This window comes from Gopherus flavomarginatus, chromosome 2 (assembly GCF_025201925.1).
Source record: "Gopherus flavomarginatus isolate rGopFla2 chromosome 2, rGopFla2.mat.asm, whole genome shotgun sequence".
NCBI lineage: Eukaryota > Metazoa > Chordata > Testudines > Testudinidae > Gopherus > Gopherus flavomarginatus.
This window is the reverse complement of record NC_066618.1, coordinates 120,643,853-120,656,845: the sequence shown is the minus strand read 5'-3', so window position 1 is coordinate 120,656,845 and position 12,993 is coordinate 120,643,853. Positions and strand designations below refer to the sequence as shown.

The following is a 12,993-nucleotide window of genomic DNA, read 5'->3' as shown; positions in this document are numbered from 1 at the left end:
TGAGCAACACATCTCGAAGAACAACAGTTACAAAGGTGAGTAACCGTCTTTTCTTCTTCGAGTGATTGCTCACATCCATTCCAGGTAGGTGAATCCCAAGCCATACCTAGGCGGTGGGGTCGGAGTGAGAAGTCGCGGCATGGAGCACTGCAGATCCGAAGGCCGCATCCTCTCTTGACTGCTGGACCAGGGCGTAGTGGGAAGCAAAGGTGTGGACCGATGACCAGGTCGCTGCCCGACAGATTTCCTGGATGGGCACATGGGCGAGGAAAGCCAGCGACGACGCCTGCGCCCTAGTAGAATGCGCAGTCACACGGCCCGTAGGGACGTGGGCCAAGTCATAGCAGGTCCTGATACAGGACATTACCCATGAGGATAACCTCTGGGAGGAGATAGGAAGCCCCTTCATGCGGTCCGCTACCGCCACGAAAAGCTGGGGGGATTTGTGGAAGGGCTTGGTCCTCTCCACGTAGAACGCGAGAGCCCTACGGACATCAAGCGAGTGGAGCTGCTGCTCCCTGCCTGAGGAGTGAGGTTTCGGGAAAAAAACCGGAAGGAATATCTCTTGGCTGATGTGGAAGGACGAGACTACCTTGGGAAGAAAGGCAGGGTGTGGCCTCAGCTGCACCTTATCTTTGTGGAAGACTGTATACGGGGGGTCTACCACAAGAGCCCGGAGTTCCGACACCCGCCTAGCTGAGGTGATAGCTACTAGAAAGGCAGTCTTCCAAGAGAGATAGAGTAGGGAGCAAGTAGCTAACGGTTCAAAGGGGGGTCCCATGAGCCGGGACAACACCAGGTTAAGATCCCAGGTTGGAGCAGGGAGACGGACGTTAGGGTATAAACGTTCCAGTCCCTTAAGGAATCTAGACACCGTCGGGTGAGAGAAAATAGAGCGACCATCCGCACCCGGGTGAAAGGTGGAGATAGCTGCCAGGTGGACTCGTAACGACGATATCGCCAGACCTTGCTGTTTGAGGGACCAAACGTAGTCTAAGATATCGGCCACCGAAACTTCCATAGGGCGGAGATTTCTCTCCACGCACCAACAGGAGAAACGCTTCCACTTGGCCGAATATGTCGCTCTCGTGGAAGGCTTCCTGCTGCCCAAAAGCACCTCCCTCACCGGTGTGGAGCAGCGCAGCTCAGAACCGGTCAGCCACGCAGGAGCCACGCCGCTAGGTGCAGCGACTGCAGGTCCTGGTGACAGAGGGTCCCGTGCTCCTGGGTAATCAGGTCCGGGTGAAGGGGCAGGGGAACTGGGTCGGCTATGGTCAAGTCCAGCAGCATGGGGTACCAATGTTGCCTGGGCCATGCCGGGGCTACCATGATCACGCGAGCCCTGTCCCTGCGCACCTTCAGAAGGACCCTGTGGACCAGAGGGAACGGGGGAAACGCGTAGTACAAGTGGGTCGACCACGGAATAAGGAAGGCATCCGCTATCGACCCGGGCTCCCTGCCCTGAAAGGAGCAGAACGCTTGGCACTTCTTGTTCCCCCCGGACGCGAAGAGGTCCACACGGGGATAACCCCACCTCCGGAAGATGGAGAGGGCGACGTCCGGGCGAAGGGACCACTCGTGCGACAGGAAGGATCTGCTCAAGCGATCCGCCAGCGTGTTCCGTACTCCGGGGAGGAAGGAAGCCGTGAGGTGAATGGAGTGGGCTACACAAAAGTCCCAGAGTCGCATCGCCTCGTGACACAGGGGAGAGGATCTGGTGCCGCCTTGCTTGTTGATATAGTACATGGTCGTCGTGTTGTCGGTATACACCGCGACACAACGACCTTGAAGCTGATGGCAGAACGTTTGACAAGCGAGGTGGACCGCTCTCAACTCCCGCATGTTAATGTGCAACCCCACCTCCTTCTGGGACCACAGGCCCTGCGTTCTCAGGGTCCCCAGGTGGGCCCCCCAGCCTAGATCTGAGGCATCCGTTGTGAGGGACACCGAGGGCTGAGGTGGGTGGAAAGGGAGCCCCGCACATAGCACGGACTGGTCTAGCCACCAGCCGAGAGAATCTAACACCCCTTGGGGGATCGTGATCAGCATGTCTAGCGGCTGTCTTGCCGGCCGGTAATGATCGATGAGCCACAACTGGAGGGGCCTCATACAGAGCCGAGCATAACCGGTCACAAAGGTGCAAGCCGCCATGTGGCCTAACAGGGCTAGACATGTCCGCACTGATGTCAAGGGGGCTGCCCGCAGTCGTTGAACGATCGCCGACAATGCCTGGAACCTCTGCAACGGCAGCAAAGCCCTGGCCACAGTGGCGTCCAGGACGGCCCCGATGAATTCCACCCTCTGCGTGGGGATCAGGGTGGACTTGTCCATGTTTATCAAGAGGCCCAAAGTAGCAAACATGCCGGTGATCACGCGGACATGGCTGCAGACTTTCCGTTCCGACGTGCCCCGAATCAACCAATCGTCTAGATAAGGGAACACGTGGATACGACTGCGTCGAAGATGTGCCACAGCAACTGCCATGCATTTTGTAAACACTCTCGGGGCCGTAGAAAGGCCAAATGGGAGGACTGCAAATTGGTAATGAAGGGGGCCCACCACGAAGCGAAGGAAACGTCTGTGGTGTGGCCAAATGGCAATGTGAAAATACGCGTCCTGCATGTCGAGGGCGGCGTACCAGTCTCCCGGATCCAGGGATGGGATAATGGTCCCCAGGGATACCATGCGGAACTTCAACTTCACCAGGTATTTGTTGAGCTCTCGCAGGTCGAGGATAGGCCTGAGGCCTCCCTTGGCCTTGGGGATCAGAAAATAACGGGAATAAAACCCCTTGCCTTTCTCGTTTTCCGGAACCGCCTCTATAGCTCCTTTGCTGAGGAGCGTCTGTACCTCCTGCCGAAGGAATTGCTCGTGAGAGGGGTCCCTGAAGAGGGACGAGGAAGGGGGGCGGGAAGGAGGAAATGATACAAACTGCAGGTGGTATCCCGTCTGCACCGTGCGTAAGACCCAGCGGTCCGATGTTATTTGGGTCCACCCCGGGAGGAAAAACGAAAGGCGGTTGGAAAACGGGGGGGAAGGATCCATGGGGGAAACTGTTACTGCGCCCTCGGGCGCACCTTCAAAATGAAGGCTTGGGTCCAGGCGGGGGCTTAGAGGAGCCTTGGTTCTGCCCCCCTTGGTTCCCCGAATGCCTGCGCCTTCCATTCCTGCCACGGCGCCTGTTAAGGTCCTGCCGTTGGTGGAACTGGGAATATGGCCTGCGCTGCTGTTGTTGCTGTGGCCGGAAGGGTCTGCGTTGCGTTCCCGGTGTGTGCATCCCGAGGGAGCGCATAATGACCCGATTGTCCTTCAGACTCTTGAGTCTGGGGTCTGTCTTTTCGGAAAACAGGCCCTGGCCTTCGAATGGGAGGTCCTGGATGGTATGCTGGAGCTCCGGAGGAAGGCCAGAGACCTGCAGCCAGGAGATGCGGCGCATCGTTACTCCCGACGCGAGGGTGCGAGCAGCCGAGTCTGCAGCGTCCAAAGAAGCTTGCAAAGATGTACGTGCAACCTTCTTGCCCTCATCTAAGATGGCTGCAAATTCCTGGCGGGCGTCTTGCGGCAGCAGCTCCTTAAATTTGTCTGCTGCCACCCAGGAGTTGAAAGCGTACCTGCTGGGCAGGGCTTGCTGGTTCGAAACCCTGAGCTGCAGCGCCCCAGCCGAGTATACTTTACAGCCGAGGAGGTCCATTCGCCTGGCCTCCCTGGATTTGGGGGCTGGAGCTTCCTGCCCATGACGCTCTTTGTCATTTACTGATTGTACCACCAGGGAACACGGTGTCGGGTGTATATGGAGGTACTCATAGCCTTTAGAGGGGGCCATGTACTTCCTCTCGACGCCCCTCGCCGTAAAGGGGATGGAGGCCGGAGACTGCCAGATGGTATTGGCGTTGGTCTGGATGGTCCTTATGAAGGGTAGGGCGACCCTGGTGGGAGCATCCGATGAGAGGATGGTAACAATCGGATCCTCTATTTCCGAGACCTCCTCGGCTTGTAGGCTCAGATTCTGAGCTACTCGCCTGAGGAGGTCTTGGTGCGCCCTGAGATCCAGCGGTGGGGGGCTACTGGAGGAGGTACCAGCCACCGCTTCATCAGGGGAGGAGGATGAGGAGACCCCTGGCAAGAGAGTGTCTAATGGAGGGTCTCCCTCGGCCCTCGCCTCTGTCTCAGGAGCCAGAGCGGAGTCTTGCTGCTTGGACCCTACCTCCCCATCCGGGGAGGGAGGGGGGCGAGACAATGAGGCTTCCGGCACCCTGTGCTCCGCCGTCGCAGGCCTAGCAGGAAGCTGTTGGGGCCCCTGGGCTTGATGGTATGCCCAGGGTGTCCAAAACCCCCATTGCTGCGGGCCTTGGTCGTGTTGTGGCGGGTCGTGAAATAGCGCCGCCTGCCGGTCCGTGCCCAGCGCATACCCGCTGTCCGTTTGGGAGGAGACCGACGGCTGCCTAGAAGGCCACGGCGGGGCAGACCCTGGTTGGTAAGGGTCTGCGCGGGTCGGCAGGGACGATCTTCTCGGTGCCGGGGATCGGTACCGGGAGTCAAAACGGTACCGGGACCGGGACCGGGACCGGGTTCTGTCTCGGTGCCGGGATCTGGACCGGTACCGGCCGCCGCTTCGGTGCCGGGATCGGGACCGGGACCTGCCACCAGCTCGGTGCCGGGAGGTCGACCGGGACCGGGACCTGCCACCAGCTCGGTGCCGGGAGGTCGACCGGTGCGGCGAGTGACGGCGGGACTGGCTCCTGGAGTCACGGTGCCGGTATCGGCGGCTGGAGTCCGACCGCGACCGCCTTGAGGTCGACCGGTGCCGCGAGTGCGACCGGTACCGCTGAGGAGAGCGGTGCCGGGACTGCGAGTGGCGATGAGATCTCGATCTGCCGTGACGTTGGGACCTGGACCGTGAGCACGAGTCCCGAGACGGTGCCGACATCATGGGCTTGCCTCTAGATGCGACCCGCACCGGAGGTACCGGGGGTGGCAGCTGAGTAGGCTCAGTTAAGGCAATGAGGTCCCGAGCCGAGGCGAAGGTCTCCGGCGTGGATGGGACTAATATCTCAACCCCAGATCTCATGGGGGAGCTTGGCGGCACCGGACTCGACGGACCCGCCGGGCCCGGAGTCGACGGTGCCGGCGGCGCCGCGGCCGATGTTGAGGCCGGGCGCTCCAGTCGGGTCTGCCTGGCCGGAGTAGCAGACTTCGACGGTCTTGGTTCTGTCCCCGGTGCCGGAGAAGGTCGGTGCCGGGGAGTCTTTTCGGTGCCGGTGCGATCCGGTGCCGGCGCCGAGATCACGGCCTGCGAAGCCGCCGGGTCAAGTGCCGCCTCCATAAGGAGAGTCCGGAGTCTTTGATCTCTCTCCTTTTTTGTTCTTGGCTTAAAAGCCTTGCAGATGCGGCACTTGTACGATCTGTGCGATTCCCCCAGGCACTTCAGGTACGCGTCGTGGGGGTCGCTGGTGGGCATAGGCTTCTTGCAGGCCGCACACTGCTTGAAGCCCGGCGAACCAGGCATGAGCCCGGTGCCGGGTGCCGGGAAGGGCTAAGCCCCCGGCGAACAACTATTTACAACCTATTTACACTTAATTACTACTATCTATACTTAACAATCTAACTAACAACTATAACAATACGAGAGATAACGAGAGATAACAAGGAGAGCTAGGGACGTGGAGGACAGCTATGCTGCGCTCCACAGTTCCAACAACCGACACGGCGGTAAGAAGGAACTGAGGAGCGGGTGGGCCGGCAGGGATATATATTGAGCGCCATGGCGGCGCCACTCCAGGGGGCGACCTGCCGGCCCACTGGAGTTGCTAGGGTAAAAAGTTTCCGACGAACGTGCACGCACGGCGCGCACACCTACCTGGAATGGATGTGAGCAATCACTCGAAGAAGAACCGTCTTTTCTTCTTCGAGTGCTTGCTCATATCCATTCCAATTAGGTGATTCCCAAGCCTTACCTAGGTGGTGGGGTCGGAGCGAGACGTTGCGGACTGTAAAACCGCTGCACCGAAAGCGGCATCCTCTCTAGCTTGCTGGACCAGTGCATAGTGTGATGCAAAGGTGTGCATGGAAGACCATGTGGCCGCACGGCAGATTTCCTGTATGGGGACATGAGCCAAAAACGCGGCCGAGGAAGCCTGAGGCCTGGTAGAATGGGCGGTAAGGGGGCCCGTTGGCACACTGGCCAAGTCGTAACATGCCCTGATGCAGGACGTGACCCAGGATGCGATACGCTGGGAGGAGATCGCCATGCCTCTCATGCGTTCTGCTACTGCCACAAACAATTGTGGTGAACACCGGAAGGGTTTAGTTCTCTCAGTGTAGAACGCAAGAGCTCTTCGGACATCCAAGGAGTGGAGCTGTTGCTCTCTTCGGGATGAGTGCGGCTTTAGGTAAAAGACTGGCAGGAAGACATCTTGGTTAATATGGAAGGCGGAGACGACCTTCGGGAGGAACGCCGGGTGCGGTAGCAGCTGTACCTTGTCCTTATGGAACACCGTATACGGAGGGTCCACGGTCAGAGCCCGAAGCTCCGAGACTCGCTGGGCCGACGTAATCGCGACTAGGAAGGCCACCTTCCAGGATAGGTACAGCAGCGAGCATGTGGCTAAGGGTTCGAAGGGGGGCGCCATGAGCCTGGTTAGAACCAGGTTCAGGTCCCAAGTAGGGGTAGGCCGTTTGACCTGAGGGTAGAGTCGCTCCAGGCCCTTGATAAATCCTGACACCATTGGGTGAGAAAATACGGACTTGCCAGCCTCGCCTGGGTGGAAGGTGGATATAGCCGCGAGGTGGACGCGTAGAGAGGAGATCACCAGGCCCTGCTGCTTGAGAGACCACACGTAGTCCAAGATGGTGGGGACTAGGATGGCGAGTGGGTCGTGGCCGTGCTGACTGCACCAGCAGCAGAAGCGTTTCCATTTCGCTAGGTAGGTTGAACGCGTGGAGGGCTTCCTGCTGCCCAACAACACTTGTTGTACTGCATCGGAACAGCGCAACTCGGACTGGCTTAACCAGCCAGGAGCCATGCAGACAGATGGAGGGACTGTAGATCTGGATGGCGCATCCTGCCGAAGTCCTGCGTGATCAGGTCCGGCCAAAGAGGTAGGGCAATCGGATTCGCCAGGGACAGATCGAGCAGCATGGTGTACCAAGGCTGCCGGGGCCATGCCGGAGCGATCAGGATGAGGCGGGCCTTGTCTCTCCGGACCTTGATCAGGACTCAATGGACGAGAGGGAAGGGTGGAAAGGCATAGCAAAGACGACCCGTCCACGGTATGAGGAATGCGTCCGACAGGGAGCCCGGGGAGCGACCCTGTAGGGAGCAGAACACCTGGCATTTCCTGTTCGATCTGGAGGCGAACAAGTCTATCTGGGGAAACCCCCACCTCTGGAAAATGACATAGAGGACGTCTAGACGGATGGACCGTTCGTGGGACAGAAAGGATCTGCTCAGGTGATCCGCCAGTGTGTTCCGCACTCCTGGGAGAAAGGAGGCCACTAGATGAATAGAGTGGGCTATGCAAAAGTCCCACAGACGTATTGCTTCCTGACACAGCGGGGAGGACCGGGTCCCGCCCTGCTTGTTGATGTAATACATGGCCGTTGTGTTGTCCGTGAATACCGCAACACAACGACCGTGCAAATGGCATTGGAATGTCTGGCATGCTAGGCGAACGGCCCGTAGCTCCCGCACATTGATGTGAAGAGTCAACTCTCTCTGTGACCACAGACCCTGTGTACGCAGGGTCCCCAGGTGTGCACCCCAGCCCAGCGATGATGCGTCCGTTGTCAGGGACACTGAGGGCTGTGGGGCGTGAAATGGTAGGCCCGCACACACTTGGGAGTGCGTTGTCCACCAGCCTAGGGAGCCTAGAACATTCGGTGGAATCGTTGTCGATAGACCGACGCGAGCCAGGTCTGCAACGGGCGCATGCGGAGTCTTGCATGTCTGGTGACGAAGGTGCATGCGGCCATGTGCCCCAGGAGAACGAGGCACGTTCGGGCAGATGTGGTCGGGAAGGCCCGCAGGCTTGTGACCATAGACACTATGGCTTGGAATCAGTGCCGGGGGAGGCTGGCCGTCGCGAGGTTGGAGTCCAGCACTGCCCCTATGAATTCTATGCTCCGCGTAGGCACCAGAGTGGACTTGTCCGGATTGATGGTCAGGCCTAGGCTCGCAAACAGCTCCGTGATGATAGTGATGTGCCCAGTCACCTGCGCTTCCGACATGCCTCGAATGAGCCAGTCGTCAAGGTAAGGGAAGACATGGATACGACGACGTCGCAGGGCAGCAGCGACGACCACCATACACTTGGTGAATACCCGGGGGGCCGAGGAGAACCCAAAGGGGAGGACCGTGAACTGGTAGTGGTCCTGATTCACCACAAAGCAGAGATATCGTCTGTGCGGGGGGAAGATCGCAATGTGGAAGTACACATCCTTCATGTCGAGAGCGGCGTACCAATCTCCGGGATCCAGGGAAGGGATGATGGTTCCTAAGGTTACCATGCGGAACTTGAACTTTTTGATGAATTTGTTCAGGCCTCGCAGGTCCAGGATGGGTCGTAGTCCCCCTTTTGACTTGGGGATTAAGAAGTACTGGGAATAAAACCCCTTGCCCCTTAGCTCCCTTGGCACCTTCTCTATAGCCCCAATGGACAGGAGCTTGCGGACCTCCTGGACAATAAGTTGCTCGTGAGAGGGGTCCCTGAAGAGGGACGAGGAGGGAGGATGGGAGGGGGGTGGAGAAACAAACTGAAGATGGTAACCAAACTGCACCGTGCTCAGGACCCAACGATCCGAAGTCAGCTGGGACCATGACGGTAGGAAGTGGCGGAGGTGGTTGAGGAAATGAAGTGGATCCAGAGGGGATTGGTAAGCTGCTCTCGGGCGCACCTTCAAAAGTTCGCCTTGGGTCCCTGCGGTGGCTTTTCGAACCCGGAAGTGTTACCCTTTTGAGGACCCGACTGTCATCTACGATTTGGCCGGCCTCGCCTCCGGTTGAAATCTTGTCTGGGGCGAGGCGGGGGGTAAATGCGCTGATGGTAGGGGCGGAATGGCCTTCTCTGAGTCTGGGGCGTGTGCATTCCCAGTGAGCGCATGATGACCCGGTTATCCTTCAGGCTCTGTAGCCTGGGATCCGTCTTTTCAGAGAAGAGGCCCTGCCCGTCGAATGGCAGGTCCTGGATCGTGTATTGTAGCTCCGGCAGTAGTCCGGAAGACTGCAGCCACGATATACGGCGCATGGCTACGCCCGACGCCAGAGTCCTCGCTGCTGAATCCGCGGCATCTAAGGACGCCTGTAGCGAGGTTCTGGCGACCCTCCTGCCCTCTTCCAGGAGAGATGAAAATTCCTGGTGTGAGTCCTGGGGGAGCAGCTCTGTAAACTTGCCGACAGCCTCCCAGGTGTTGTGGCTGTAACGGCTCAGGAGGGCCTGCTGGTTCGCCACACGGAGCTGAAGGCCTCCAGCAGAATAAATTTTACGGCCCAGCAAGTCCATGCGCCTGGCTTCCCTGGATTTCAGTGCAGGAGCCTGTTGGCCGTGGCGTTCCCGCTCGTTGACTGACTGTACCACCAAGGAGCAGGGAGCGGGATGTATGTAGAGGTATTCATACCCCTTGGATGGTACCATATACTTCCTTTCCACGCCGCGGGCAGTGGGTGGAATGGAGGCCGGAGACTGTCAGATGGTGTCCGCCTTTGCCTGGATCGGATCGACTTAATGAAGGGGAGGGCTACCCTGGTCGGTGCCTCCGCCGAGAGGATGCTTACTACCGGGTCCTCTACTTCCGGGACTTCCTCTATAGGAAGGTTTATGTTCTGGGCCACCCGCCTCAGCAGGTCCTGATGCGCCCAGAGATCGATCGGCGGGGGCCCTGATGAAGATGTGCCCGCTACCGCCTCATCCGGAGACGAAGACGAAGACACCCCAGGGAGGAGTGGTTCTTGCACGGAAGCCACGTCCAGAGGGGCCTCCGTTTCCCGGGCATCTTGCTGCCCCAGGGTATCCGTGGGGTCTTCCTCCATACCTGAGGGGGGGGGGGGCTGACTGATTGTGGCCTCTGGTGCACGACGCTCCGATGGGTTGGAGCGAGCTTGTCCCGAAGGTTCGCCCTGGGCTTGGTGGTATGCCCAGGGCGTCCAAAAGGACCATTGGGGTGGACCCTGGTCCGTGCGGGCGTGCATATCCGAACCCCCGTAAGAGGCGCTGTCCATATGGGAAGAAGCGGACGAGCGCCTCGAAGGCCATGGAGGAGCCACCGAAGACTATGGCAGGCCTCTGTGCATCCCGACGTCGCTGCGCGGTGCCGGTGAACGGTACCGGGAGTCATGGCGGTACCGTGATCTAGACCGGGACCTGCTACCGGCTCGGTGCCGGGAGGTCGACTGGTACCGTCCACTGCCGTGCCGGGATCTGCTGCGGTATGAACGTCGGTGCCACGATCCAGACCGGTGCCGAGAATAGTACGACGGCGACCGGGATCTTGAACGGTGCCGCAAGTACGACCGGTGCTGCAGGTAGCGGTCCCGGGACGGCGAGCGGCGTCTAGATCTCGAGCGGCGACGCTGGGAGTGGTCCCTCGATTTGGAACGGGACCGATGCCCAGTAGTACCCGGCGAATGCAGCCGTACCATGGCGGGCTTGCCCAGCGATTGGATAACCCGCACCGGCGGTGCCGGGGGTTGGGGCAGCTCGGGCTCTGTCAATGCGATGATGTCGCGAGCCGCTGAGAAGGTCTCTGGCGTGGAGGGCGCGACAAGCTCGACCCCTGTCCTCACTGGGGAGCTGAAGGGCACCGGACTCAACGGTCTCTGAGGGGCCGGAGTTGACGGTGCGACGACGCTCGGTGCCGCGGCGGATGACGGTGCCGGGCGGTCAGGTTTTGAGGCACGCTCTGACTGTGGTGCAGTTGCAGGCACCGCAGGAGCCCTGTGCTTTTTGCTCCTCGGGGAGAGGAAGCGGTGCCGGCTAGGGTGCCGGGCCGGTGCCGAGCGGGAAGTTGGAGCCTTCGCCGGCGCCGGGCGGTCCCGAGCGGAGGCAACACTTGGTCCCGGTGCCGGAGTCGGTGCCGACGGTGGGGGAGTCAGTGCTGCCTCCATCAGGATCTGCTTCAGGCGACTGTCCCGCTCCTTCTTCGTTCGGGGCTTGAACGCCTTGCAGATCCGACACTTGTCCACAAGGTGGGACTCGCCTAGGCACCTCAGGCAGGAGTCGTGCGGATCTCCTGTTGGTATCGGCCGATGACAGGCCGCACAAGGCTTAAATCCAGGTGAACCGGGCATGGGCCCCGGCAGCGCGGGGAGGAAAAAGGGGTGAACCCCCAATCCTCAGATAACTATATACAATTATACTTACTTAACTTTATAACTACAACTATTACTATAATAACTGAACTATATACACTAGACTGCAGAAGAGTGAAACGCTAGGGAGGTGGAGAACGGCTAGCCGTGCTCCACAGTTCCAACGACCGACACGGGCGGTAAGAAGGAACTGAGGAGCGGGTGGGCCAGCAGGGGTATATATCAGGCGCCATACCGGCGCCACTCCAGGGGGCGACCTGCTGGCCCACCGAGTGTTGCTAGGGTAAAAAGTCTCCGACGAATGTGCACGCGGCGCGCACACCTAATTGGAATGGATATGAGCAAGCACTCGAAGAAGAACTGCTGTTAGTGCACTTTATTTTATGAAGTTCTCTTGTACAGTTTACTTATCCAATTTTGTATATATTGAAAAAAGTAATATGAGAAAAAGGAATCATCTGTATATGGAATCAGTATTATCCCCATCTGTAAAATCAGTGTTATCGCCCACATTATCTGAGAAGCAAAGATAGCTCATTAAAAGTGAAAGGAGAACTGACAGTCTGACAGCTTTGGTTTACATTTGGATAGTTCCAAATATAGCCTTCAGCAGGGAACAAACTTTATATTTCACTGCTTTTCCATCTCTCAGGCTAATAAAATACATTTTTTTTCTGAAAAATGTCGCTATTATGCTTTCAGAACAAGGTATAGCATAAAATATAAAAGACAATCATGGGAAGGTAGCAGTAAATTGACCCAAATATACATTATTTTGGAAGCATATTTTTAAAATTCATTATAAGAATTACCTTTCTTACCGCTGCAGGAAATATTAAGTCTGATCATTACTTTTTGGAGGTTACAGCAAAATGAATGTAATGCCAGAAGTGGGTTTCAATGTAAATGGGAAGGAACTAAGATGAAATGTTTCTATGAGAAGTCATTTCTTAACATTCTAGCTATTGTAACAGTATATTAGTCATTGCTTTTGTCATATTTATAAACACATTTTTACAATGACAGTTCAAAAGGCCAGCCACAAGAAAAACCTCTCTTGTAGAATCCAACAAAAATGAAAAAGGTGGGGAAAAAGACAACTATGGAATCTGAGATAAATGAGCAGGGAGAACTGGCAAAAGAGACAGCTAGTGAGAAAGGAAAAGAAAGGCAAGCAAAGATCAGTTTCAGTTGTGCTAATACAGGTGCCAACAAAAAAAATGAAAAGAAAATTGCGAAGGCAAAAAGAATACACAGCATTAACTTTCAATAGTAATGTTTTATGAAGAAAAATGAAGCTTCGGTTGCATCAGAGATGGTCTATTACATTTAAGACTATTATACGTCCACCATTGTGTAGGACTGTCCCTGGTGATTAATGAAAATTGTGTCCATTTCCAGCCTTTGCCTCATTCATGAATATCTTGTAGAAGGTTACACAGCATTTTGTACTTGTAGTATGGAAGGATAAAACATTCTGGATTTTCCCTCTGGTCTTTTTGGATTCAGCATTATTTAGGCCTAATAATTTAATAAAGAGACGCTATGTCAAAAATATAAAGACAATGAGGAGTCTGATGGCACCTTAAAGACTAAGAGATTTATTTGGGCATAAGCTCTCGTGGGTAAAAAACCCACTTCAGATGCAAGAAGTGTTTTTTTTTACCCAGGAAAGCTTATGCCCAAATAAA

General features: G+C 56.9%; 1 protein-coding gene across 4 annotated transcripts in view; it reads right to left on the bottom strand.

Moving 5' to 3' along the window:
* LOC127043896 (dynein axonemal heavy chain 5-like) overlaps positions 1-12,993 on the bottom strand; it is a 644,537-nt gene that overhangs the window by 146,287 nt on the left and 485,257 nt on the right. The gene's annotated exons all lie outside the window — the stretch shown is intronic.